Here is a 27,733-nt window from a genome sequence, read left to right as displayed (position 1 = left end):
AGTATTTCGAAAATCGAATTGATACTCTGAGATCAAAAATCAACTTCAGGCGCTATTTTTAAATTAAAGATGGTTGTTTCCGGTTTGCGGTAAACAGTAAAAATTGACCAAATACTAACTCGTATGAGTTATTTCGGAACCGGAATGATGCCAAGAGACCTGAAAACGATTCCAGACGCCATATTGAATTCCAAGATGGTGACGTCCGGTTTCCGGAACACAACCTAAAATAGCCGAATATTATATGTGTATTTCAGGGATCGGGATGATGCGCGGACACCAGAAATCAACTCCAACCGTGATTTTTAAATTAAAGATGGTAACTCCTGTTTCTGAAAAACATCCAAAATTGACCAAATACCATCTCATATGAGTACTTTCGGAATCGGAATGATGCCAAGAGACCTGAACACAACACCAGACGAACCGGAAGTCTCCATCTAGAATTTGAACGTGGCATCGGAAGTCAATTTCCGGTCTCAGGGCGTCATTTTTGATTCCTGAAATACACATATTGGAGGGTACTCGACCATTTTGAGGTGTTTCTTAGAAACCGGAAGTCGTCATCTTGAAATCCAAATAGGGCGTCTAAGGTCATTTAATGGTCACAGGGCATCCCGATTCCGAAAATACCCATGTTACCTTATGTTTGGCCACATTTTATTGTTTTCCAGAAACCGGAAGTCGCCTCTCAGAATCCAAAATGGTGTCTGGGGTCGTTTTTCAGTCTCTGAAGTTCACCTCGATTAGTGAAATACACAAATATGGGGGGTATTTGACCATCTTAGGTTGTTTTCAAGAAACCGGAGGTCGCCATCTTGAAATTTGATATGGCGTCTGGGCCATTTTCCGATCTGTAGGCATCATTCCGGTTGCGAAAATAAATATTGGATGGTATTTGACTTTGTTTTATCATTGTTTCTATGGCTTCTAGAAGCCCCTATCTATTCCCGAAAGACCATTTCGAGAGCCACTAAAATGGTAGTAAGATTTTTTTGAAAAAATAAAACCAAAATATTCCTTAGTTTCGGAGCTTATTTTCTTGAGTAATTTCTGTAGAAAAACATCGTTATTAAACACATTTTTGCATTACGGGTAATGGCACTTGGTACGCACTTTTGCCCCGCAGTTTATGCACAATTTTACCCCACAATAAGTTTTCCATTTGGTTTGAGTTTCATGACAGACATCAGAATATTTTCGGCAAAACAAATTCAGCCTACAAACCAAAATATAATTGAGAGTTTTTAGGGCTCTGTTGTCTTCGTGTTTGGGTAGTTTTTGAATAGGTCAATCAAAGTTCCCAAAACTAAGGAAATTAGATCAAAACAGCTCAAAACACAACTTTGCTCATAGCTTCGCTCCAATTAAACGGAATCTTATGTGTTGCCCGGTTCTGGACGGCCAACGACCCTGAGCGACAAGAAGCTTCAAAGGATGCTGAAGAGGTAGACCGAAGGAAAAATGCCTAAATCGCTGCGTGCACTTGGCCGGGAGGTTGGTGCATGCGGTAAAACAGTGGAAAAGTATCAGGAGAACATGGACATACATGTCAGGAAGCGGCAGTCCCGTTCACTGGTCTCGGTGCTGCAGGCAATGACGCAGCGACAGCGGTTGAATAGAATGGTCAAGTCGATTTTTCCGGTGAATCGCGACGTGGCAGTGATGATGGACGACGAAACCTGTCTCACCCTGGATGGCAACGATTGGCAGGGAACTTCGTATTTTACCTCCCCCACGAAGGAAGTGAGCACCGAGGTGAAGTTTATTTCACACACAAAGTTCCCCAAGAAGGTGCTGCTGTGGCTGACAATCAGCGAGAAGGAGATGTCAAAGCCACTCTTCTTTCGCTCTGGGCTGGCCGTGAACGGGGAAATTTATAGTACGAAGTGCCTGCCAGAAGTTGCGTTGTTCATCAAGACATACGATAAGGGCGAAGACACGGTGTTCTGGCCAGATTTGGCGTCGGCCCACTACACGTATGTTTTCATCCGTCATGGCGAATGTTCCGGTTAACTGCCGGAAGGCCGCTCGCAAGGGCGTAAAAATTTTTGCAAATAAGATATTATAATTCCATTAATGGGAAATTTATCCAACTGAATTATCTCTTTTAGTTTTTTTTTATCACCATCTGAGAAAAGTCCATTTTTTTACCGCATGCGTTACTCTATTGGACCAGTTGTTTATTTTATATTTTTTAATTTTTTTTTGAAAAAAAAAACTGTTTGTTCCGCGTAGATACTTTAGATCCTTGAGCACGAGAACCACTGTAATATGACAATAAACCTGTAAGATTTTAGTCATCGAAACCACATCTTAAACTGCATGTAACCACAATTAATTGTTATCCGTAAAATCTAATGTGTTTCTTGCAAAGAGCTTCTCAAGCCTGCGAAGAAAATATGATTTTGTCTGGGATTGCTTATGCAGCCATAAAAAGGTTCCTGTGCTCACACAGAAGCATTTTCTAGTAAAGTTATTGAAGTTGTCCACGGTTCATTTCGATTAGGTAGGCCCAAACACATCGTGAAATAGCGTAATGGACTGTGATCTGACGAAACGAAGGTCAACTTGATCGGTTCTAAGGAAAAAGCTGGGTACATCGTCCGATTGCTTGCCCCCTTAAACCACGATAAAACCTTGAAACACGAAGGAGGCAACAGCATGGGTGTTTCTTCTGGCACGGAGTTAGTCTTCTGTACCGGATCTACAAGTTAATGGACCAGTTCCGTTACGCTCAGATTTTAATAGATGCGTAGTGGAAAATGCTGGCAATTCATGCAAGACAACGACCTCAAACACACCACCTGAACAAGGGTTATAAATAAATTAATTTCTAAACTTTAGCAACAAAGCGCGTGTCTATTGCGTGTTGATAATTCAATTTGCAATGGGTCTGTGTTCGTCTTGCATGGTTGTGTTGTATTGTTTTTTTCTCTGACGTAGAGAATTATGCCGTATAAAATTATGTATGAAATTCAAAAGTCGATGTTTGTGGTGTCACCACACCAAAAAGAATTTCTTTGGGAAAAAAGTTAGAACGTTTGAGATTTCAAGTGTGCAAAGTTGAATTAGCAATGTCACTAAACTAACTAATTTTCACTGGAATCTGAAAGAGGGGCCGCCAATCGACCGGGTGAATTGGCATAAAATGCCTCTATATAGCGAAAATGCGACATCTCACGATGGAGACGCCAAGTTGTCTGCCAGAAGCAAACACAGCATGAGCAGCAGCAAACAGGGTTGAAATGAGAGACGTGCTTCGGCGGTCGCACGTAGCAACCGGTTTGAAGTACGTACGACCGCTACCATCTTGGATACCCATTGAGCCAAGCATACCAATATTTGTCCTTTTCGGTGTTGCTTTGGTTACTCATCGGATTAAAATTCAGTTGATTTAACAAGGCGTCTGCATGCAATTCACCAAGGGTGTGCGAGTATTGGTCTGTAGAGGATAAACGTGAATCGCTTGATTTAACAGGATTAGACTCGGAGAAAGGGATTAAAGTCAAGCCCAAGTCGATGGTCAGTCCACGCCTCTTCTTCTTCAACATATTTCCAATTGTGACAAACGAAGTCCAGAATAAACACTCGGAAAAGTCAATATATACTGGCCGCTTGACTTTACGACTTTCCCTCTTTCTGTCTCTGCCTCGACGAGCCGGTCCTATTTTATTCTGCCTTTAGACCATGAATAGAAGAGAAAAAAAAAACAAATCAAAAAGCGCCCAGCACCCAAACAGAGCTCCTTATCCGGCAAAACGGAAGCTATTGATTCATCGACCCGAGCATCAGCGGAAAAAAGGGCTGCCAATCGAGCGAGAGAGAGAGAGAGAGAGAGAGAGAGTGAAAAAAAGAATTGTCCGCATCGCAGCTGGCGCGCGGTAGCCATTGCTGATGGGATGAGTCAACAACTCATAACAACTGTGCGCTGTTTACAACGTTGTCATCTATATTAGTTTCGTAAAATTAACGACACAAGGCCAATAAGCATAAATTTGTCCGAGTTCGGCCCTAAATGTCTATTATTTTGGTGTCCATTTGTAACCGCCGTATAATCGGAATATCGGGTTCCCTTAGGGGAGACGTTTCGACCAACAACAAAAGTATTACGAAAACCATTCTGCTTGGCACTTTACATATTTGATGACTTTGCTAAAATTGAACTCTTTGATTTTAACTATTCAAGAAAAGACTGACGGGCACAGGGAAAAGATTCGAAGATTCCGAAACTAAGCTAAGTTAATGATTATGCTTTTAAATAACTAGCGTCTGCCAAAAAAAAAACGCTCTTTCTGTCAGAAGGTTCTGTCTCTACGCACTTCTAGCAGCAAAAAGCAGTGAAACATAAAATAGTGGAAATCACGGATTATGTCAAGTTCAAAGTAATGTGGTGGAAACGTTGCAATATAATGCTATAAATCATAATAAATTCTAGCAATACATCAAAATCTGATTTGAGGTCAACGTATAATTCTGTAAGCAGTTGAGGGGAAAGAACTGGCGGAGTGTTTCCTCCTTGAAATATCTTACGTAATAATGAATAAAACATACGAATGATGCAAACGAAAAACTTTCGAAAAGGGAGAACCATATTGTTTCGTACATTATCAAAATCTTCCAACAGCAGGAGCAATTTTTCAAAATTACAGAAAAGTATGCTTTTCAACATTCTGCTCCTTTAATTTGTTATAAAACAAAAAACGCAGGTCGCATTTCGGTTTCAACAATCACAAAACCCCAAGTTGTGATTGACCCATGAATGTCATTTTACTTAAAACTTGTCTAGCGTGTAATTTCCACTTCGCTTAGTTCAATTCGATTTATTCTCTTCTAGTCTCATTTGAAAAGCACAGTGGTCTAGTTGATTAGTACTATTATTTACGGAGCAAAATATTTCCCTCGCCTGCCTCCTTCTGGACCTCATGTGACAATCTCGTTTGTCACAGAACGGGCGGTGGTAGCAGCTGACGAAAAGTTGATAGTACAACCGGAACCGGACCGGAACGGAGCCAGTAAAAAGCATTCCCTCATTTACGTGATGGTCATTTAAGATTCATCGATGTGAAATGTGAAAGCTTCTCTCTTCTGGCACTCTACTAGGTAGTACACAGGTGTGGGCACTAGAAGGAAGCAACAGTAGTGTAGATAATGATCAACTCTTCGCAATCATATTTCATGGCAGAAAACCACCAAGCTTGTGGAAGCGTTGGAAAAGGGGTTTCCGGTTTCCGGATCGTTCGGTAAATTGTTACTCGAGTGATATTTCAGCCTTAAACAAGGGCTGGGGGCGCTTGTTGCTTGTTCCGAGTTAATGGCGTTCCTTTGTCAGTGTAATTGGTTATTACTTCACAACAATCGGGACCTGCAGAACTCGTTGGCAATCGAAAACGTTGTTTCGCATTGGCTGCGCGCGTTTTATGATAATTGAATATTTTAATTACCTCTCATCAGGCGGGTTGCGGCATAATTGTGTGTGTCTACAGTGTCAGCTAGGGTGAAACATGTGTCATACCCGTAGTTAAATCAACTTTCCTGGCCGTGATAACCTAGCGACTTTGTTCCTTTTCCTCGGTTAGGACCATAAACTTCGAGCAAACCGGGCTGGCCTATCATCCCATATGGAGGTTAACCGCTGGACAAGAGTGTCATCTACAGTTTAATCGGAACGGCGGAGATTAGATGCACCATTCGCAATATGCAGTTGCACTCCAGTCGGTGCCATGCCATCATCACGATAGCAGTTTGACAGCTTTCTACTCTATTATTCTGCACTTACGTCAGTTATGACCTCCCGCTAGGTTTTCCCCCCCGAACGACGAAACGTTTCAAACTTGCACGTCATACAATACAGCAGCTCTGTCGTCTGCAGCTCATTTTCACAGCCACCAATGGATCTATGTGTGTATGTGTGTGCGTGTGTTGCCACCGCTCTGCTGCAATAACAAACCCAAACGAACGGATGGATGGTGCATCACGTGGCGCATGGCACTGTCACGTTGTACGACTATAATTAGGCTTCGGCGAAGGCTTTTGTCGCTTGTTCTACATTTCATTCGGTTTCGGTTTTGGTCAGTAGCGTAGCCGCAGCCCCTAGTAATTTGCACGTCGTTCGAGACATCGCCCTGGAGACGCACAGCTAAAATAAAAGTTCAACAGGTTGAACCGCAAATGGCCTACATATCGAAGAGCACGACGCCGTTCGGCTTTGCAACATTGTAACCCTTCGGCAACAATGTTTAGGATCGTGCGAGGAGGTCACACCGGATAACACCCTTTCTGCGCTACTGGCTAATCCGTTCTGGTTGCACGCCAGAAGGTGAAACGTGACCGCGCGTCCCCCCGCCCGCGATAGAGCGCCATAACCTAAAACCACGCGTTAAAGTACCGTTAGCGCGTTTTCCTTCGTTCGTTCGTTTGAGTGCTTGATAAGCACAATTAAACCCGATACGCGGCCGGACTTGCAGTGGAAGAACGGGATGTTACCCACATACGAACCCCACCAAAGGATGTGTACACTCGAGAGAAGAACGTAATAGCACTTGGCAAAACGCATTTAAGATGGTAGGAGCAGTAGGAAACCCATTTACTACCGGACTGTTGCCACTACTGATGCTGCTGCTGCTGCAGTGCGCTCTGTGTGTCAATGTGGAACCTTATTGCCGAGCTCTTGTTGCCATCAAGAAGGTAATTCGAACGAAAGTGTTGCTAATTTTGATGTTCATAATTAAGTGTCAGATTTGTTTTATTTTGCCTTGAAACAGGGTTTCTAACCTTTCTGCATAGCACAATTTACTCGTTTTATGTTTTTGCCTTTCTCCTAGAAAGGTAAAGCAATCACTGGAAAAACCGAAGGTATAAAAGTGGTCCCAATGACCGAATGTCATATGCCACTCGACTTCTTGCGACGAACTGAGCATTTTCTGTATGTATGTATGTATGTGTGTATGTGTGTGTGTGTGTGTGTGTTTGTGTGTGTATATGCAACTTTTTCTTCTCACTCACTTTTCTCAGAGATGGCTGAACCGATTTTCATAAAATTAATTGCAAATGGAAGGTCTAGTTGCGCCATAGGTTGCTATTGAATTTCATTGTAATCGGATTTTCAGTTTAGAGGTTATGTATCAAAATGTAAAAATCACGAAACATCAATATCTCAGAAACCACATAACCGATTTCAATAAAACTAGTTTCAAATGATTGGGCTGTCCCCAGAACGCTTAACTTTTGAATTTCGTTATGATTGAACATATGGTTCAAAAGCTATGTAAAGAAAAGTTATCCTGAGGTTGTTTAAACTCACTCATTTTTCTCAGAGATGGCTGAACCGATTTTCACAAAATAAGTGTCAAATGAAAGGTCTAGTTGCCCCATAGGTTGCTATTGAATTTCATTGTAATCGGATTGTAACTTTGTCCGTAGTTTATAAAAATGTGAAATCACATAATGTAAGTAAATTATATTGACTTTCTCTCAACGATCACTGGCTAATTAAAAGGTAAAAAAGTGATCCAAATGGCCGAATGTCATATACTACTCGACTCAGTTCAACGAATCGAGCATTTTCTGCATGTATGCATTTATAGGTGTATATGTTTGTGTGTGAGTGTGTATGTGCACCTTTTTTTCGCACTCACTTTTCTCAGAGATGGTCTGACCGATTCTTTCTACCTTGGTGTCAAATGAAGGGTCTATTTGCCGCTAAGGTTGCTATTAAATTTCATTGTAATCAAACTTTTAGTTTTGGCGCTGCGTCAGAATGTGAAAATCGCTCTTATATCTCAGAAGCTATGAACATAGTTGAATTCAAATTAATGGGCTTTTAAACCCTTAAACATAATATTTAAACATGTGGTTTGAAAGTTATAGAAAGAAACGTAACGCGCAGACTGTTTAAAACTATAGCTATGATCAAAATATGTGACCTCAACATCATTTAAATTTGATATTGTACTATTTCAATGTTTGCGGCCTTGCTCAGGATTGAAGTTGAAATAAAAATACATTTCTATCATTTCACTTTTTGCCTTTCTCCTAGAAAGGTATAGCAATCACTGCAAAAACCAAAGGTATAAAAGTGCTCAAAAGGGCCGAATGTCATGTATCAAAAGGGCCGAATGTCGTGATTTCAATGAAATTAATTGTGAAAATGAAAGGTCTAGTTGCCCTATAAGACTTTATTGAATTTTATTGTAATATGATTTATAGTTTAGAAGTTATGTATCAAAATGTAAAAATTATGAAACATCAATATCTCAGAAACTACACAACCGATTTGAACAAAGTTGGTTTCAAATGAACTGGCTACCTAAAAAACCGTTAACTTTTGAATTTTATGAAGATTGAACAAGTGGTTCAGAAGTTATGGAAAGAAACGTGTTCTGGAGACTATCTAATCTCACTCATGTTTCTCAGAGATGGCTGGACCGATTTTCATAAAATCAGTGTCATATGGAAGGTCTTGTTGTCCCATAAAACCCCATCGATTTTTTTTGCAAACGGATAACTACTTTGCCTGTTATGTTTAAAAATGTGAAATCCAGCTATGAAAAGAAACATATCCCGAAGACTACTTGGACTCACTCACTTTTCTCAGAGATGGTTGAACCGATTTCCACAAAATTAGTGTCAAATGTAAGGTCTAGTTGCCTCATAACACCCTATTGATTTTTGCTGTAATCGGACCGTAACTTCGTCTGTAATGTATCGCAATGTGAAAATCACGAAACTTCATTATCTTAGAATAATATTGATATCAGATGAACGGGCTAGTTAAGTGTTAACTGATGAATTATGATTGAACACGTGGTTTCAAAGTTTGGCTGCCTTATACGTTCCCTTTTCATTTGATTGTAATCAAACTTAAGCAACCGTTATGTATTCAATTGTTAAAACAACGAAAGTCTATTATCTCAAGTATTACACGACTCATGTGAACTTAACTAGTGTCTTACAAACGAGTCATATCTCAAACTTATACCACAAAAGATCAAAATAGTGGTCCCAGTGGTCCAAATCTTACAAAAAAAAAATCACAAACCTTCAAATAACATACTTCATAAGAATTTAATATGCTGTTGAAAAGTTTTGGAAAGAAAAGAAATTCAAAGACTATTCATCACTATACCTGCTTTGATCAATATATATGGGCTCAGCGTTCCCGGTATCGTTCGTGATTAAATTGTTCGAAGAGCAATTTCTGTATTTTGGTATTTCTTAAGCACTAACATTACGTCAAATTTCATATTTATACTTCAATTACAACATCAATATTTTAGAACCCAATGAGTAAATATAAATACCTTTATTGGATTTAAGCATTCATTTCAATCTATTTTTACAAATAATAAGTTTGAATGAGAAAGGCTGAGTCTGACCGCTAGGTGGATTAATTTAGGTTTTTATATTGCTATAACTTTTTGTTATACTTGTAACGAACAGATGAGCGTCTGTTTTTTGGTGATACCTAAACCTTCTTTTTTTTTGTTTGTTTAGCCGAATTCATCGACATGTAGATGTGATATTGAACTTTTGTTTGAAGAGTTGTTACAGGGAAAAACTATTGAACGAGAAATATAGTTCGAGAGGAACTGTTCATACTTCTGTATCTCAACAAGAATAAAATATCAATACGAAAAACATAGATTTCAGTGATAATTTCACTGTGATTGTGAAAAATCACTACTAGACTCAGAAGCAGGGTCTACATATTCGAAGGGTAGAAGCTGAAACTGACCATTTTAATTTTCTTTCCTTTCGGCTACTGTCATCGAAACACGATTAACATTTTCGCAGCCAAAGGAATCTGATGACGGGTTCCTTTCCCGTCTGTAGTTTATCGATTCATTTCAAAATGAAAATCACATACCTAACAACAATTTTATTCTCTCAAGTTGAAACTGATATTGAGTGTCACCCGTGGCAATTATCACTGATAATCATGCCAGTGGAAAAAATGATATTGTCTAGAAACATGTTGAATATATTTGACCTGAGCCAATCCAATGCATAAAGTCAATGAAGAAAATAAGCATCTGCATTCTCATACACATAAACATCGCTAAAACAACACAGCGCGTGTGAAATCGCAGTAGTCAGTATTACCACTGCACAGTGCACATAAGCCGGTCTCCATATAAAGGAGTGGTCAAACTTACCCAAATGCAAATTTCATATTTAGGAACTTTTGAACACATGATTTTGTAGTTTTTGATCTATATTTTCATAATTTACCAATGAAATCTTGATACATGCAACGGATCATGTCGAAAAACGTCTCCAAAGTTACCTCTTTCAAAAATTAAGGAAAACAGTTTTTCTAAACATTTTGGAATATATAAAATCTTCTATCTTCTATAAAATCTATCTAAAACCGGAAGAGTATTTGATTTTAACTCTGCAGAGCCTGCCGCAGGCCACGTGGAAAATATTGTGAATTTTCCTAATTTTGACCTTTAAAAACATCAAATGTAAGCACGTGTAAGCACAGCTCCTGATAGTGTGCCTGTTTGTGCTCCTCAAGAACCAATGTTAAAAGTTTGCGGAAAATTTGCGTTTTAGAAGAAAAAGATGCTTAAAAGTTTTTTATTTTTTCTGTGTATTTTAAATTTTTGGGTGATTTATCAACGAAATTCCTCATATATCACAACAATTTGGTCCAGAACACAATAATAATGCGTAAACTTAGTATAATTATTCGTTTGTATACACTGATGAGGTTTTTTTATTGTTTCGAAAGAAACTGAGTTATGCCTCAATTCACGTGATTTATGTACAGCCCCTTGTCACTACAATACTTTTTCTCATGACAAAATTATCCACAGTAGAAAACTAACAATTTGACAACAAAAAATAATTTCGGCCGTAAATCTTAATCTTCCGACCATTGTGCAGTGGTCCAGGAAGGCAATCTAGCGGAACGAAATTAATAACTCCCGATCGTGTTAGTTTTTTGACATAGTGTTTTCGGCAATGTTCATGAGAATAATGATGGAAAATGTTTGTATGAAAATATTTGTACTAAACGTGTACTAAACATTGTTTTTCATTTTATTCAATTTGGAAGGATGGTTCTTTCTACAAAGTTGTTTATAAGCCAATAATGCGAAACTCTTCTGAAGTCACAACTACTCAAGAAGCCACACTGTATGGGATATTGATTTTTTTGGACAAAAAAAAGTGTACAAACTCTATGAGTTTCTAATTATCCATCTATCATCCGGCATTGTATTCTGCTTGTTGGTATGATGTCAGAAGAAGTTCAAGAGAGACGGAATAAAACTGTCAGGAATTATCGAACATTTTAATCAAGAAATTTGAACCGCCTAGTGAACTTCGAAGATGTTTTCAAAAGCTTTTTACTCACATATGATCCGACGAATTCTCTGAATCATAGAACAAAAGACCATTTGATGAACTTCCAAGTGAAGTTCAAAAACTTACAATAGAGATGGTACGTGAAGTTTGAAAAAAAAAGATTGAATTTAAAACCTAATGCTTGGATTTGGAAGATGTTTCATTGAATGTATGGAGAAAGGAAGAGGAATAGGAACAAATCATGTTTGAGCAATGATCTCTATAGTGTTATCGATTATTATCCTAAAAAGTATCCAATTTAAAAAATTATTTCACAAAGCTTAAACAGTTTATTTTAAATATTGAATTGAATATTTTTAGACCAAAAGAGCTCATATTTAATTTTCTTTAACATCTCCGAAGACATTTGGCATAATATTGGATTCAAAATAGCACAACTTTTCTAACTTTTTAGAATTTTACAAAATTACTCACAGAGTTGAAGCTTCAAGGAGGAGAAATTTTGTCTACATACACCTAGTTCAATATTCTTTCAGCCCTGAGAGTTTCAGATTGCGCTTCTGTGCGCTCATTGATTTATGACATTTAAAAAAATCATCAAAATTTTCGGTTTTTAAACATCTGAAAAACTACAAGCCATAGCCATCTTATTACTAAGGTAAAGTTCAGAGTTTAAGAGATTTATTATTACAAACTCATAAAGTTTATTAGTACGCTTGGAAAAAACGAATAAAAAAATATATGTTTGTTGTCCATTTTGTCTAAAAGAATACACTGTGGCTTCATGAATAGTTGAAACTTTGAAAGAGTTTCATATTGTTAAGCATGAGCATGAGCATGAGAATGATTGACCGCCCGCGGTTGCTACTCCGTTATTGCCAGATCAGTTGTAATTACACAAAGAACCAACAGATGATGTTTGGGACCAACATGCATCCTCAATGTGTAAAAACAGGTGACCTAAATCTTTATATTAGGCAGACTTCCTGTGCACGTACTTTTTTCTCAAGCGACGAGAGAAATCTTTCTCTCGCTCGTAGAATTTCCATGTACGTGCGACGAGACGAGACAACGTCACATGCGATTTGCAGGTTGCTCTTTCGCTTCTCTTTTGGTTCGGATTGCGATGCGCAAGCGATGTTTCGTCGCACTACGAATTGAGCGAGACGCCTGTACTGTACATACATGATACAGCTCGTGCGCCAGAGCTCGTGAGACTTTCTCGTGTACCAGGCTCAAAGTAATACTTATTTTGTGCAGTTCTGTTAGGTAAAGTCAATTTTATTCGATTTAAATGGAACTTTGCACTCGTGTTTGACTTGGCAAACTATGTATTTTTTTAAACTTTTTGGGCCAGAGTGAATTGTTAATGAACACTTGATCTTGGTTAGCAAAAAATAAAGTAAAATAGTAAATTTTTTTCAAAGCAACCCACAGTGGTCTAAACTCAAAAAACCGTGATCGTTTTAGATTCGACTGTGAAATATTGATTGTATGTACCCAGTGTCTTCAGCAAGTTTATTCCATATAACAAGGCCTTTCTTTTGGCATTTTCGGTTTTTTTATCAATCCTCCTAGTAGTTAGATATGAAAACTATTTTTTCTAATTTTCAAAATACCAGATTGCTTTCTTCAGCAAAGTTGTAGGAAAATATATAAGAAAAAGAATTGCTGAACACTGTAATCTTCTAACTGTACGTCTGATATGACGAAGCAGAGTTTTACGAGGAACACTCCTCAAAATTAATTTTTCGGCCATAACTTTTTCTGTAATCGTCGAAACAATTCAAAATGTTCTAAGATTTTGTTCATTCTGCTAAACCTTGCATTTTTGTAAAATATATTTGTTTGCTATTTTCATCTGTTGTAAAGATATTTCTAGTTTTTTTGCTGAAAATAACCATATTCTGAGTCCATATTTCTGCGAAGGTTGCAGATAATAGCAAACCAGACTGTATGCATTTGAAAGTTTGTCAAAAGAAATGTATTACTCATAAGAGTTCAACTGTTTCTAGTTGTATCCAACCGAGTACTGAATGAAAGGAAAACACCCCTCAAAATAAGTTTTTTGTCCATAACTTTTTCTGTAATGTTTCGACGATTCTAAGATGTTCTAAGATTTTGTTCATTCTGCTAAACTGCCCATAAATGCATAACAGTCCCATGTGAGTTTTCATCACTTTTGAGATAAACCTTAGAAACTTCTCTACATTACGTGTGCTCTCGAAAATTTACAACAAAAGTTAGGTTTGTTGCTAAAATAATGAAAAAAATATTGATTCTGGTCAGGCCCACGTTACGAATAAACGCATAACCGGCTCAGAGCTAAAACCAATTAGCAGAAAATCATGGTAACTTTCATTAAAAGACTAAATAAAGTGTACTGATCGGAACAACAATGACCTCATTGCATATAAAAATATTCTGCACAAATATATTTACCTCGGATGAATGCTTATTTTAAATTTTTGTTTCTCTGATTGAATCCATAGGAAGGAAAAAATGCTATGGTTTACCTGCGTCTACTGCGTTTTACTCAGTTGTACGTTTTTGGCAGTGTGACTCTTATGCGTTTATGGGCAGTAAACCTTATAAACAAATGCTTTGACAACAAAAGCTAGTCGAACTTTTTGATTGAAAATGTTTACTAAAACCTCTTAAAATCATAAACTTTATTTTTTTCTTGGAAAATTACATCTGGTTTTCTTCCGCTTTTAAATCATTTTTAATAAATACTTCAAATAGTTAAATATTAGGGATAATATTTTGAGTCATGAATAAAAAAGTCCCTGCTGTGCTTAAAGATGCTTTGAAGCACCATTTCAAATTTAACTTTTTTCTTCAAAATGCAATATTTTACACTCACTTTAATTGGTCTACAAAGTATTTTGCTTAAATTAACCCGAAAGTATTTTTAAATCATGTGAACGGGAAAGGGTTACAAAATCGGATTTCTCAGTTCTTTTTTTCTCAAAATTAGTTATTTAGATAGACATTTTAGTCCAAAAAGTGCGATGCCCGCCTCTACCCAAAATCATGAGAGCATGAATGTTTTGCAAAATGTTTAATTTGATTTTTTTTATAAAAGTTTACCTTCAATAAAAATATTTACATTTCATTCCACCATCCTGAAATTTAAACCAGAAATTTTGTTATAACTTCGGATTTCTTCGAAAAGAAAATGAGAAAAAAAATAACTCTTAATTTTTGTTTGTCAATTAAGATAAGGTGTTTGTTTATAATTTATTTTGACCAAAAAAGGTTTTATTGGGGTGTATTTTTTTTATAAGCATTATTAGTTCCCTGCAATTCATTCTCAGACAGTTTATTTTGTACAACTGAAGGATTCTGAGCTACAATGCTTTGAATCAAACATATACCAAAATACTTATGTTCTTTTAAAAAAATTCTCGTGAGTCTGAAAAAATTGCCCGCCCGCGAAAAATAGTCAGTTTGTTAAGTCAGGTACGTGTGCTGAGATTCAGCCAAATCAAAAATGGTAGATATTCGATGATGATAGGACATTTGGCATGATAACACTCAGGGCTCAAATTGACGCAGACTATCTTTCTAGGATTAACACTCCGCATTTGACGAATCGAACGTTGAAATGGTTGAAATTCATTCATAAATTCCATGTTGCACATTATAAAACATATATTTACTAGATAATATAACACCGTAGCATTGAATTGCATTTTCGTCTCCGGTATCGAAAGCATCATGTATCAGCGACATGATTCGAGCAACGCGTCTCCCAGAGTTACTCAAAGATTTGTGTCTTTGATACAGTATGAGCCCTCAGACCCTTCTGGAGGTGCATTAGTTGGAAAATTTCATAAAACAATATTACTAAGATTATTACAAAAGTTCACATCGTTGCACAAGGTAATATCCCCCTAACAGCAAAAAAAAGATCAGATTACTATTAATACGAGTATATATAGTCGCACTAGAGTTAATGTGACTCTAGAATCATATATCTGATTTGCAATATCTATACCTCATTTGAAAATTCTATCCAACACCTTTACCCCCAACATGTATTGAAAAATATAAAATTGATTTTATTGGTTTAGTGGTTCTGTTATTTTTAACTCCCGAAAGGCTTGTATTCGAATTAAAAATCACATCTAATCTTATAAGTACAAAACTGAATATGATTTCTTTGGAATGGTTTCTATTATATAATAGTCAATGACATCTTAAACGACGACAGAAACTCACAGCATCTCCACGTTAACCAACATAACACTCTGCATCTAATATATTTGTTTCAGTTAAAAATATCATGAAATTTTATACCGTTCGCAAAGAAAATAATAATATATAAATATGGTAACAAAACGTTCTTCATTATTGTTAACAAAAGTCGGTTTAATCAACATATGATTTGATAAACAAATGAATTAGTTTACACACCATTCCTTATTCAAACAGTGCTCTGACGCAAGCTCCTATAACACCGTAAATAATAAATCACATAAAATCTCCTGCCTTCATCCCTTTGGGCAAAACCAATTTCTTCCTTGCGCCATCAGCGCAAAGCAATATGTGAAACTAGCTCGCGAGACGAGCTCACGAGAATTTGCGCGCAAGCTGTCTCGTGTGCGCAACGCCCATGCACCGCGCTCGTTACGTTGAGAGACGAGATATCTTCGTGTACGTCGCAAAAGAAATTCCATGCGACGAGACATGGCTCGTACGTATTGCAAGTTCTCTCGCTCGCATGTGGCGCACAGCACAAAACGACTGAATGAGAAACGAGACTTGTAGCTCAAAGCGCATTGTCTCTTTTTTGTACGAGCGAGATTTCAGGAAGTCTGATATTAGGCAATACGAGCGCCGGCCGCATCCGAATGCAGGTCAAAGAAGGAGTTTGTATAGGATATATATGTTGACGTGATACTCGCTTTATTGAAAGCCGAGAACACCTCTGCACTTCCACGAGAAATCACCGGGAGGTTGGAGAAAGGGAAGGATATATAGCAGGGTTCGTTTTGGTGAACGATGCGCTAATTTCGAATATCGGGTTCTTCAGAACAAGTGCCGCGCCTACAAGTTTATTACATCCGCCACGATATTCATAATGTGATTCGATCTTATTTAGTTTGACAATGTAACACCGCAACAATAAAACGTACGCGAGGATACAGGACCTTTGACTAAACCGAGACAACCTAAAATTACCATATATCTCCTCGTAAGGTGATGCTCTTTATACATAAAACTATTGCGCGTTGTTTATCTATCTGTAGATAATACGACCTCATGGAAGGTACCGACGCGGGGGTTGAAATGATATTTATCGACTTAATGAAATCTACTTCGATTTGCGATGTAATAATTTAGGTGCAACGCGCGAGCAGTCTCCGACTTAACGTTGATTAAGGTGAGAAAGATATGATGAAATATTTGGGTTCACTTCGCGAAATCACCACACGCCGGAAGTCCATATATCAGCAAAACTCGCCCGGGCTGAATACGCGTTTACACCGAAGCGTTACGAACGACCGCTTTAATCCCCCCGGCCGACAGGAACTCGGCGTTTACGTTGATTATCTCTTAACGATGTACGCCTAATACGCCTAATAAATATGAAAATTGGCAATGTTCCATGCATCCAAAGCCTCAACAATTTAAACAATGCAAATATACATATAAGCCAGAATATATTTTTAAATTTGTTGACAAAGTGCCGAACTAGTCATAAATATAACATATTATGTAAAACAACTGGTCAAAAGCTAGAACAATCAAAAAATCAAAGCATATGATTCCTGGGAAACACATACTCCAAACACCACAAACCACACTAACACTTTGTGGACAAAAACAAAACTTGTTACTGAAACCCTGCGAAAAAAATACCGCGCACAAAATTTCAATGATGAAATCAAAATCTCTCTGTATATGCTTTCTCACAAAAATAAACTAGGAACAAGCACCAAAATATCACTTTGCTATACAGACAAGACAAAACGTTTACTTAGCTTTCATCTCTTCATTTTCCAGAGGTTTTCATCGTTTATAGACTTTTCTTTAAATGGAAGTACAGTGGCAACATGCATGTATGCCTTCACACACTCGTTTAATCAATAGAACATTTCCTTCATTGAAAGAGATAGCACATAAACACTGTAAACGGCGATGCATGGTTTTGATCTTATTGGCAAATTTTCACTTCAAGTTTAATTAGATACAAGCTAAATATAATTTGCACTATGCCAACGAATAAATTCCTAATGATTCAATCACTATAAAACTATGTGGAGCAGCTGCTCGAAAAACACTCTCCTTATTGTATGCAATAACACCACACACTCCACACTTTCAAACCGTCGCCAAGACAGCGATAGAAAAAAAAAAAACAAGAAAAAATAAACACTTTGGTGAATCTAAAAAGCAACGCAATATTATTCAATTTTCACAATTAAATTCACTTTTTTTGTGGGACTTCACACTTTTTGCACTCAGCACATTGCAATAAAACACCTGTATATATGTTTAACAATTCTTTAAGTGTAAAATAACCGAAAATCACCAAATAATGTGATGATTTCAAAGCAGGAACCAGCTGGCCAATCTTGATTACGGCCTCGCACAACCATCCGCGAACTTTTCCAAAAATAAAAACAACGGAGATTGCGGGTTCGTGTCCCGTCTGGACGAGGGAAAAAAATTTCTAAGCCTAAAAGTCACACCTTCTATTCCCGTTCATTTTCGCATCCTCGCAAACTGCATACATTGCCCGCTTTACTAAACTTAAAAACAATTGTAAATTTAGAAAATAAACTCACTCCGCGATAACATCTATAACGAACATGCACAACTAAATTAAACAATTTTTCTTCCGATATAACATGCGAGCGAAAAATTTGTGCGTCCGATTTCGGTCATGGCTTGCTTCCTCTTCTTTCTTTGGAAGAGTTCCATATTATTGACTAATAAACAACTTTGTAAAAGGAACCATCCTTCTAAATTAAAAAAAAGGAGAAAAACAAATTTAGCACTAGTTTAGTACACATTTAATTCAAATATCTTCACACAAAAATACTTCTCGAGCATTCTCATGAACATTGCCGAAGACACTATCTCATAAAAACAAACAAGATCCGGAGTTCTTAGTTTTGTTCCGCTAGATTGCATCCCAGGACCACTGGGCACTGTCAACTTATTGAAGCTAAAAATAATTTCACTTTTAGTCCGTTCGTGCTGAAATTGATATTCACAGCTTTCAATTTTAACTGATATTCTGTTGTTGACAGTGAAAATCAGTGTTGTTAGTCTCACTCATAAACAGCATGCAACACCTCAAGTGAGGTTCTCGTAGCTGCCGATATTACACACTGGAGCATTACCTATCCATTCAATCATTTTCACGTTCTTTCTTACTGTCATGCATAGTTGCGGAGGAACAATAAATATTTCAATTAGGGTAACGGACTATTTCGTTAGCGGTTTACTTTAGTTGGTTTTTCATTAGACTGCTATAAAAAACTTACCAAAGCAATTCGATACCCTACACGTTCCAGTATGCGATATTTTACAGATTCTTCCCCTCACGTTCGGCTGTTCGTGCACGGAGCAAAACTGGGTAGATGAAGAAATCATTTCCGTTTTCGAGCACAGTTTTTCAAGTACTCCTCCTAGTCAAGCATTTTTTTTTCCTGTATTGACTTCCTCACTCAAGCCCAGCTGGTCTCGAGGTACGATGCTGGCCTAACAAGCCAGTCGTCGTAGGTTCGAGTCTCGGCTCGGGAGAGACTGCTAGTGTCAGTAGGATCGTAGCGCTAGCCCCGCAATTGTCCTGTACACTTAACAGTTGGCTGCGAAGTCTGTGTATAATAAACAGAAGGTCGAATGTAGCACCGAGGCTTTGCTTTGCTTTGGACTTCCTCACTGCGACCAGAATCGTTGATCTATTGTGAGATATGCCCGAGTGTCTGCTGTATCCTGCACTTCTATTATTAGCAATACCGATATTGAGAAGTGGCATGCTTATTATTATTTTTTATCAGTGCTTGTGTGTAATGTGCTACTTTTCCTTTTACAAGCTTACTGTTTTCCTATACCGAGCCTCGTTCCTCCTGCCAAATATCACCATTTATAATTCCCTGGTGAAGTTTCGTCGTGCGTCCTTCTGGCCAGTTTTATTGATAAGAGGGACTTATTTTTGTTAGGAGGAAGTGACGCAAAGGTATTGTAGATTTCATCGTAAAGGAAGGGTAACTGGTAGGGAGCCTGAGAATAAACCTATCCCTAAAGTCCTTTTTGACATCGAATGGCCTGATTCTACTAAGATTCGAATCCACGGCCATCCGCTTGACAAAGCGGACTCTGTAACCTTGCGGCTACGCAACTCCCCAAGCAATTTTGGTTGAGTACTCCTACTCGCTAGCAGGTGTAAGTGTGTGTGTGCAACAGGCTTGAGAAGCGTATCGTATGTCTTGCTCTCAAAGAAAGAGGAAGATTTTGCTTCTTGCTCGCTCTGCAACGCTGGTGAAAGGAAAGGAAACAGTCACAGCTCTGCTGATGACTGTTTCCTTTCCTTTAGCGTATCAGTTGTAATTAGCACCGCATCACGTTGTTTAATATTCGTGCGCCTACTCTCGTTGCACTGTATGCCATAGTTGTCAACGTTATTTAAAATTCAAATTCGTCTAAATTGTTGCTAACAGTTCGACTGTTGAGTTGTTATGTATGTTAAGTGTTTTTTCGGTTGAGCAGCCTCAAAAATCAGAACGAAAGTATTTTATACTGTTCGACGTTTCGGCACTGATCAGTAAAATCTTCAGGGGAAAATATATCTTGTTCATTCCTTGTCAAGATCCCATTATCAACTTCTCGTCAACACTGATTGCGGTGATTTGGGGTATCGCTGCGGACCTTTTGCGTTGGTGAATAATTACCTTATCGTCGGGTGGCAGTGACGCTGTTAACCTGTCGCTTTCAATTGAAAATAATTTCTTTTCGAGCCCTTTAGTTGTCAAATTCAATGCAAGAGTATTCGAGCAGTTTTCATGTAAATCACAAAGTGCTCTAAAAAAAACAAATTATTTAAGATTGAAATCAAAAGTGAACAACGTTACTATCAAACTTGAAAAATGTATGGACTGGTAAAGAGCAAAGCGTAAATCCTGTTTTTTATTTGTAGTAGGTGAAATGAAAATTTAGTCCTCTTAATTGGAGTTAAATAGGTAATAAATTATGCGGTCGGTTGTTGGGGTTTTTGGGAAGAAGATTGAATAGCCATGAGAGGTGGTTACCTGCGTCTTTGTTGAGAAGCGTGGATGAGTGTTGTTTATAATTTTTTAAATTTTCAGCTACGTCTAATTTTATTAAGCAGACAGTATGAGCAGTAGAGAGAGCGAAGAATAAGCGGACTGGAAATATGATACAGATTTGGAAAAATATACCGCATCCCGACGGGACTTGAACCCGCAATCTCCCTGTTCGTCTAATTTCCATAAATTATTAACGGGGCGGAGCAGGTAAATGTTATCCGAAGTTAGTGGATGTTTGATTTGAAAAGGTATGGTGGGGCGATTTTTGAAACTTTACTTGCTTTTGTGACTTCTGCGAAATGTCCTTTGAAACGTATCCCTAGAAAGTTTAGAAATTTATAAACAACACTCATCCACGCTTCTCAACAAAGACGCAGGTAAGCACCCCTCATGGCTATTCACTTTTCTTCCCAAAAACCCCAGACATGGTACGGTAAACAACCGACCGCATAATTTCCTACCTAACTCCAATTAAGAGGACTAAATATTCACTGCCTACTACAAATAAAAACCAGGATTTACGCTTTGCTCTTTACCAGTCCACATAAGCACTGATGATGACTGTATGTCACAGTCGAAACACGTATTTGTACGGACTAAATTCAATATTTATTTCTCAAATTTCTAATAGAGTCTAACGGAAGTGTTACTATCGCCTGACGATTTTCAATTGAAAATGACTTTCTTAGGCTCAATTATCAAATTTTCCTTCTGGATTATTGGAGAGAAGCAGCGTAAAGACGATAGCATCAGAAATGAGTTAAAGAATCCATAATAACTAAAAAAATTAAAGTGAAAAAAATCGAAAATATAGAAAATAGCAAAAAACGAAAAAAAATGGTAGAACCCCCCACCCTCCTCTTTTCATATGTAGCGAGAGTCGTCAAACTATCATAGAAATGTTTCTCGTACTCTAGAATCCTCACTTTCCAAACTTGGTTTTATTTGCTTGATTAGTTCTCGAGTTATGCAGCAAACTGTGTTTCATTTGTATGGGAGCCCTCCTCCCAGATTGAGAAGCGGTATCAAACCAACGTAGAAAAATTTCTTGTTTTTAATGCATCGCATTGCCAAATTTGGTTCCATTTGCTTGATTAGTTCTTCTAAAAGTAACTACTAGAAAGTCAGAATAAGATAAAAACAGGGTAACTAATAGTAGTTTTTCTAGTCATTAAGCAAAATGCTCGTAGAAATTTTGATTTTACTACCACTACCACTACAGCGCCATCTCTTAGAATTGAACATTGTTTCGGGTGTCCCATTGGTGAAAGAATACAAAAAAGGTCAAAAAGGTTATAGAAGGCAACAAAAAATCGTAAGACAAAACTGGAATGCCGAAAAGCTTAAAAATGTCTAAACAAAATCAGGATTAGAAATGTTACAACATGACAAAATTATCAATAAGCGTGAAAAGGTGGAAAAAGTGTAAAAAAGTGCAAAAAAATGTTAAAAATATTAAAAAGGTCAAAATCAAAAAAGTGTTAAAAATGTGCTAAACAAAATGAAAAATAACGAAAAGATAGATACCAAAAAATCAATATAAAAATGTTATAAAATATGGGAAACACCGAAATGCTATAGATGTGAAAACATAAAACCAAAAATATTAAAAAACGAAAAATGCTCAGAATGTCAGAAAAGTCACAAAACATATTTTTTTTAAAACATCAAAAATGTTAGAAGAATGTAAAATAGATCTACAAACGTAGTAGTCACTTGAACTAAGTGGCGAAAAGGTTAAAAACCCAAAAGAGTTGTAAAAATTCCAATAATACTAATAACTGCCAAAGGTATCGAAAAAATAAAAAAAAATAAAAAAAAAATGGTCGAAAATGTCGAAAAAATGAGTCAAAATTGTCACAAAATAAGAAAAAAATGTCAAACATTTCCGAAGAGGTCATTATGTCAAAAAAGATGAATAATTGAAAAATGGTGGAGAAAAAGCTTACAAATCAAATTATTCTTAATTCTCGGATTACATCTCAACATTAAGAATCCTAGTCAACCTATCCCTAGTTAGAATTCAAATAGTAGGAGGGTGGTATCCAAGACACGACCGCATAGTCAACGTAGGACTACAATAGTTTTATATTTCCTTTCGAGGCTCTGTTTGACTTGAGCTAGTTTCACTTTTGGCACGGTTCATAGAAAACATAGAATTTTATGAGCATGTTAACATTCAATTTAGGTCAATTTGAACATTTTATCAGTAAACAGAATCAATCAGAAAAAAATTTAATCAGTTTCATGATACCAAAGAACAACGAAGATACTAATTTGAAAGTCATATGTCTGTTATTTATTTATTTATTTTATCAGTAACCGGGCTAAAGTGATGCACAACATTAGCCTCAGCAAATAATGTTCGCATAGTGTTGTTCAGTTACAAGTGAGGTTATGGAAAGTAATAATTTCTTGTCGGTGCTAATACAAAACAATTTTCAATTGAAAAAATAGAAATACAAATGTCGGAATTCTAACATCAAGATACAATGAATTTGGTTTTCTTCTATACCGCCACCGCGGGATGCAACTAGGATTGAACTTAATTCATTTATTTAGCAAAATATAATCATCAGTACAGCTCGTTCAACTACCTATTCAAAGATCTGTATGGAGTATTTGGTTTTCTAACAAAGCAAAGCCTTGGTGCTACATTCCGATTCGGAACTCGACCTTCTGTTTAATATTACACAAACTTCGTAGCCAACTGTAAAGTGTACAGTACAATTGCGAGGCTAGCGCTACGATCATACTGACACTAACAGTCTTCTCCCGAGCCGAGACTCAAACCTACGACGACTGGCTTGTTAGGCCAGCATCGTACCTCGGGACTAGCTAGGAGAGTGGTTTTCTATGGTCTCTTAATTACCCTATATTTAGTTATTTTAATAAATCCGAGAGAACAGAGTGTAGAGTTCCAAAATAAACAACGCATTTTATCTGTACAATGCACCAAATTTATATACCCTGCTATCTGCCCCTACCAACACGTATAGATTTTTTTTGTCCCCGGTGGCAGCGTATTTTGCGGCACCCGGATAATCATATTGAATTACGACATTTGCTACTATAAGAAACAAGAAGAAGGAGACAATTTAAACGGCAATTCGATTGTGTTCCAGGTCGCATTACCCCAGCAAACCGCACTGTGTGTCGCAGCGGCAATGTAGTTTTCACTTGGCTTGACTGCACACAAATGAATATCGAGTTCTTCTGCACTGATAGACGACGGGTGACCAGCGCTCCATTCATACATTGCTCGGTGCAGTACTGTTGCCTGTGCCAGCGTGTTTTCCTCCAAGACATCAGTTTTAAAAACATTCTAACAGCGGATCGTTAAACCGTCTGATAGAGGAGGTTGTCACGAACTTCCCGAAAAAGCTTCACCTTCGAGACATCAAAATAGTCCAGGCTCATGGGAGCAAACATTAGTTGACCTTTTGGGACGGGCAGATTTTGTCAATTTTTTTTTGCCTCTGCTATACAGGATATTACAGCGGACAGTTGGTGTCTACTCGTGAAGTCTGTGCCAGGAGTGCAAGCATGTGATTGGTACATTGTTCATGAAAATTAGACCTTGAAACTTTTATTCAATTTTCACTGTTTAACATTGAAGTGATAATGATAACTGAAAAATCACAAGATTGTCCATCATATTATCAATCCAACGACATATTGCTTATTGTGATTCATCATGTGGTTACATCAGTATTAACGTTTGAAATCTTTCATTCTGACGTTACACCTTGGGTTTTATTTTTCGCAGAATGTATGTCGATATAGTGCGGTTAGACGTAGTCCTACGTCAAAAACTTAACTAACTCAGCGCAATACAAACCAAAGTGTGTGCTAATTCTGTTTCAGTGTTTCGTAGGATTTATTCTTTTTTTCTCTAGTCTCTTTAATCAAAACCTGCTGTCTATTCGGTATTTATCACGCATAGTTTTTTTAGTGTCGCTCTAATTTTGTCTCAATTTTCTTTCAATGGAATTTTTTCCCATATACCGAAACTGCGTCGAAATTTTTATCAAGTGTTAACTCTGTCACTGTGTTGTTCAAGCAGTCACTTGTTTGAGGTAAATTTAAATTTTGCAAACATACCGTCCATGTTGTGGAAGAGAGAATATATTTTATCCAGCGTACCTGTGAACAGAAAGAAGAAAAAGTTGATTTACTTGTACTAACTCAAGCTCAAGCTTAGATGAGATGACGACGAGAAAGTTTTCAAAGTTTACGTTACAAAATTAGAAAAGTTTCGGAAACTGTAGAAAGCAATCACACCCGGATCACAACAAGCTTTCATATTCGCAACTAGCGTTAAAAATTATGGCACAACGCGCAATTCCATCTTCCGAATCGATTATTATGCAATCGAATAATTCCGTTCTGTCACTTATTCCTGAGCAATCTTTCCCAAAGTTTGATCCAATTTAAATTGAAAGCGTTTCAGTGAAATTAAGAATAATAACACGAGCAAAGAACCCGCAGCCGTTACCTAGGAAACCGTTCTTCGCCGTAGAAATCACCATTGGCGCCTGTGTTGCACAGCCATCAGTCGCTGTCGCTGCTGATGGCGGGTGTTAATTGAAGATGTGAGCTGGAACAGAAAGTTCCCAACTGGCTGGACGTTGATTGGAAAGTGTTACCAGCCAGTCTAGTGTTGCGTGAAATTGAACTGTTCTCTCAGAAGGGGGGGGGGGGCTTGAGGCACGGTTCCGATGTTCCATTAGACTTAATTTTTTTTTTTCAATAAAGACTTGTACCGACTGACTAAACATCGTTTCGTGGTTGAAAGATTAAAAAACTTTCCAGTCTTATTTTGATTCCGTTCACACTAATCGTATTTTTTTCCAGGATTTCCGATCGATAATTTTCGTAGAGAGAGACAGAAAGAAAAAGGGAGAAAGACCGACAGAAAGATAGCGAAACAGAAAGCGGAATATTTCCCATACCGTCGCTTATGAATAAATGGTCGTAGGCGAACAACGCGCCCGCCCGTCGTGGAAACGCATGGGAAAGTGCCTAATCCGGACAACAGACCGCCATCGAGAAAAGAGATAATCCGTGCGATCGCTTCTAACTAATGAAAATATGTTGTTGCATTCGTCGGCCTCTGTTCGCGTTTCCCGTGCTACGCCACGGGCCAGCATTACGTAAAAGGTTTTCTTCGCTCTTTCGCCATCAGCATAACCGGTGGCCACCCTCCTCTGGAGCTTTGATAACCTTTGATATTCGCTTTGGGGTCAGTTTCTTGACTCACTTGTTTGACCGTCTTCCTAAATGGAATTAGTATTCCAACTCAATCTGGTAAGATTTTTCGAGGTTGCATATTTTGACTTTTTGACCTCATTTTGATTTTCACCTTTTTATATATTTGTTTCCATTTTTAACTTTTTTGCCACTCTTGACATTTTTCATCTAGTTGATAAAAACCTTTTAAATATATTGATAAACATGTTGCCTTTTTTCATCTGCTGGGCTATTTTGAATACCCAGACCATATTTATCTCTATGATTTTTTAATATACATAACATATTGACCTACTTTTGATTTTGCTGATAATCACTTTATTTTAAAGATTTTCAAGTTCATTTTCAAGTGTTTGTTTTTTTTTTTCAAATTGGATACAATCTGTTTTTGGATTTGTAACATTCGTAGCCCTTTATGACATTTCTTGACACTATTGACGTTTTTACCTCGTTGATATTTTTTCATAGTTGTTAAACATTTTTGACATTATTAAATTAGATTAGCGGGTAGAGTATGTCACTATACGAGAATCCCAAAAATGATGTAAAATTGAGGATGTGAATTAGACTTTCATATAAGTATCAGGGTTGCAAATTTTTACTGTCAGTGATAGATTCTCTTTTGACACTGAGAGCTACGAGTATCAGTATCAACACGAACGAGCTCCAATCAGTTGACAGTGGTAATGCTGACTGGCAGCATTTCTGTGATTTCGCACACGCTATGTTGCTCTAGCGATGTCTATGCGGTGTAGGATGAAGGTGCCTATCTGCTTCATTGAATTCAAGCAATGGATTGGCTCAGATCAAATAATTTCGATATTAATTAAGATATATCATTTGAATCACTGACATGATTATTGACTGATAATTGACATGGGTGACACTCAATATCAGTTTGAAGAGAGTGAGAGTGAAACTGCTGTTGCATCATTTTCATTTTTCTGTATCGAAATTTCGCAACACTGAAGTATACGTCATCCCGACGGGACTCAAACCCGTAATCTCCGATGTTTCCGGTATGGCATTTTATCCAGTTAACCTACTAGGAAAGTTCATTCTGCAGAGCCCAAAATCGTATCACCCTCTACTATTGCGTCCCGTTCCTGACGTTGATCGGGGACCAACACACACTTCCTTGTGAGAGTTATGTTTGTTACTGAGAGTGAGTGTCACCTCACACGCAGAGAGTATCAGCGACGTACTGTTCAATCGATGTTAGGATTTGTGACATTTGTGAGATTTCCTGCTTTTTTAAGCATATTTAATTTAGTCATTTTTTACTTTTTTCTGCATTTTTTTAACTTTTTTTCTTTTTTACTTGTTTTAGCTCTGTTTTAATTTCATAGTTTAAATATTCTTGATTTTTGTAAAATTTCTAACCTTAACCACAGCCTTAACATTTTTGGACCGATAGCTTAAACCTCTTTTAACTTTTGTGACATTTGCGATTTTTTTTCGTAATTTTATCTCTTGACTTTCCCAACATTTGACGTTGTGAAATTTTTGATTTTTTTTGGCATTTTGTCATATTTTTACCTGATTGGAATTTTGGTAATCTGTCACTTTAATCTTTTCGATTTTTTAGTCCGGAACGCCGTTTTGAGTTTTTTTTTTTTATTTTACCTTTTGTCACATGGGGGTGCTTGTCCCTAACAGAATTTTTACTGTAGGTGCAAACCGGTTTCAAATCATAGATATGTCGGTGTGAACGGTTCCACCTGTTGTAGTATAATATTTTGCCTTTCACTGAGAAATACGTCACACTTGTGCGTGGCCTACCTTTGGTATAAATCGGATTCGAATCAGAAAGTGAAATAATGTTGTGCTCTAGTGAATTAAACCCCATACACTTGTGGGTGGCCCCAACAGCGTAC

At 37.4% G+C, this 27,733-nt stretch overlaps 1 protein-coding gene across 4 annotated transcripts in view; it reads right to left on the bottom strand.

Moving 5' to 3' along the window:
* LOC129718356 (calcium/calmodulin-dependent protein kinase type II alpha chain) overlaps nucleotides 1–27,733 on the bottom strand; it is a 134,707-nt gene that overhangs the window by 97,190 nt on the left and 9,784 nt on the right. The gene's annotated exons all lie outside the window — the stretch shown is intronic.

This window comes from Wyeomyia smithii, chromosome 1, assembly GCF_029784165.1.
Source record: "Wyeomyia smithii strain HCP4-BCI-WySm-NY-G18 chromosome 1, ASM2978416v1, whole genome shotgun sequence".
Taxonomy (NCBI): Eukaryota; Metazoa; Arthropoda; class Insecta; order Diptera; family Culicidae; genus Wyeomyia; species Wyeomyia smithii.
The sequence above is the reverse complement of the archived record's forward strand: the minus strand, read 5'-3'. Positions and strand labels throughout refer to the sequence as shown.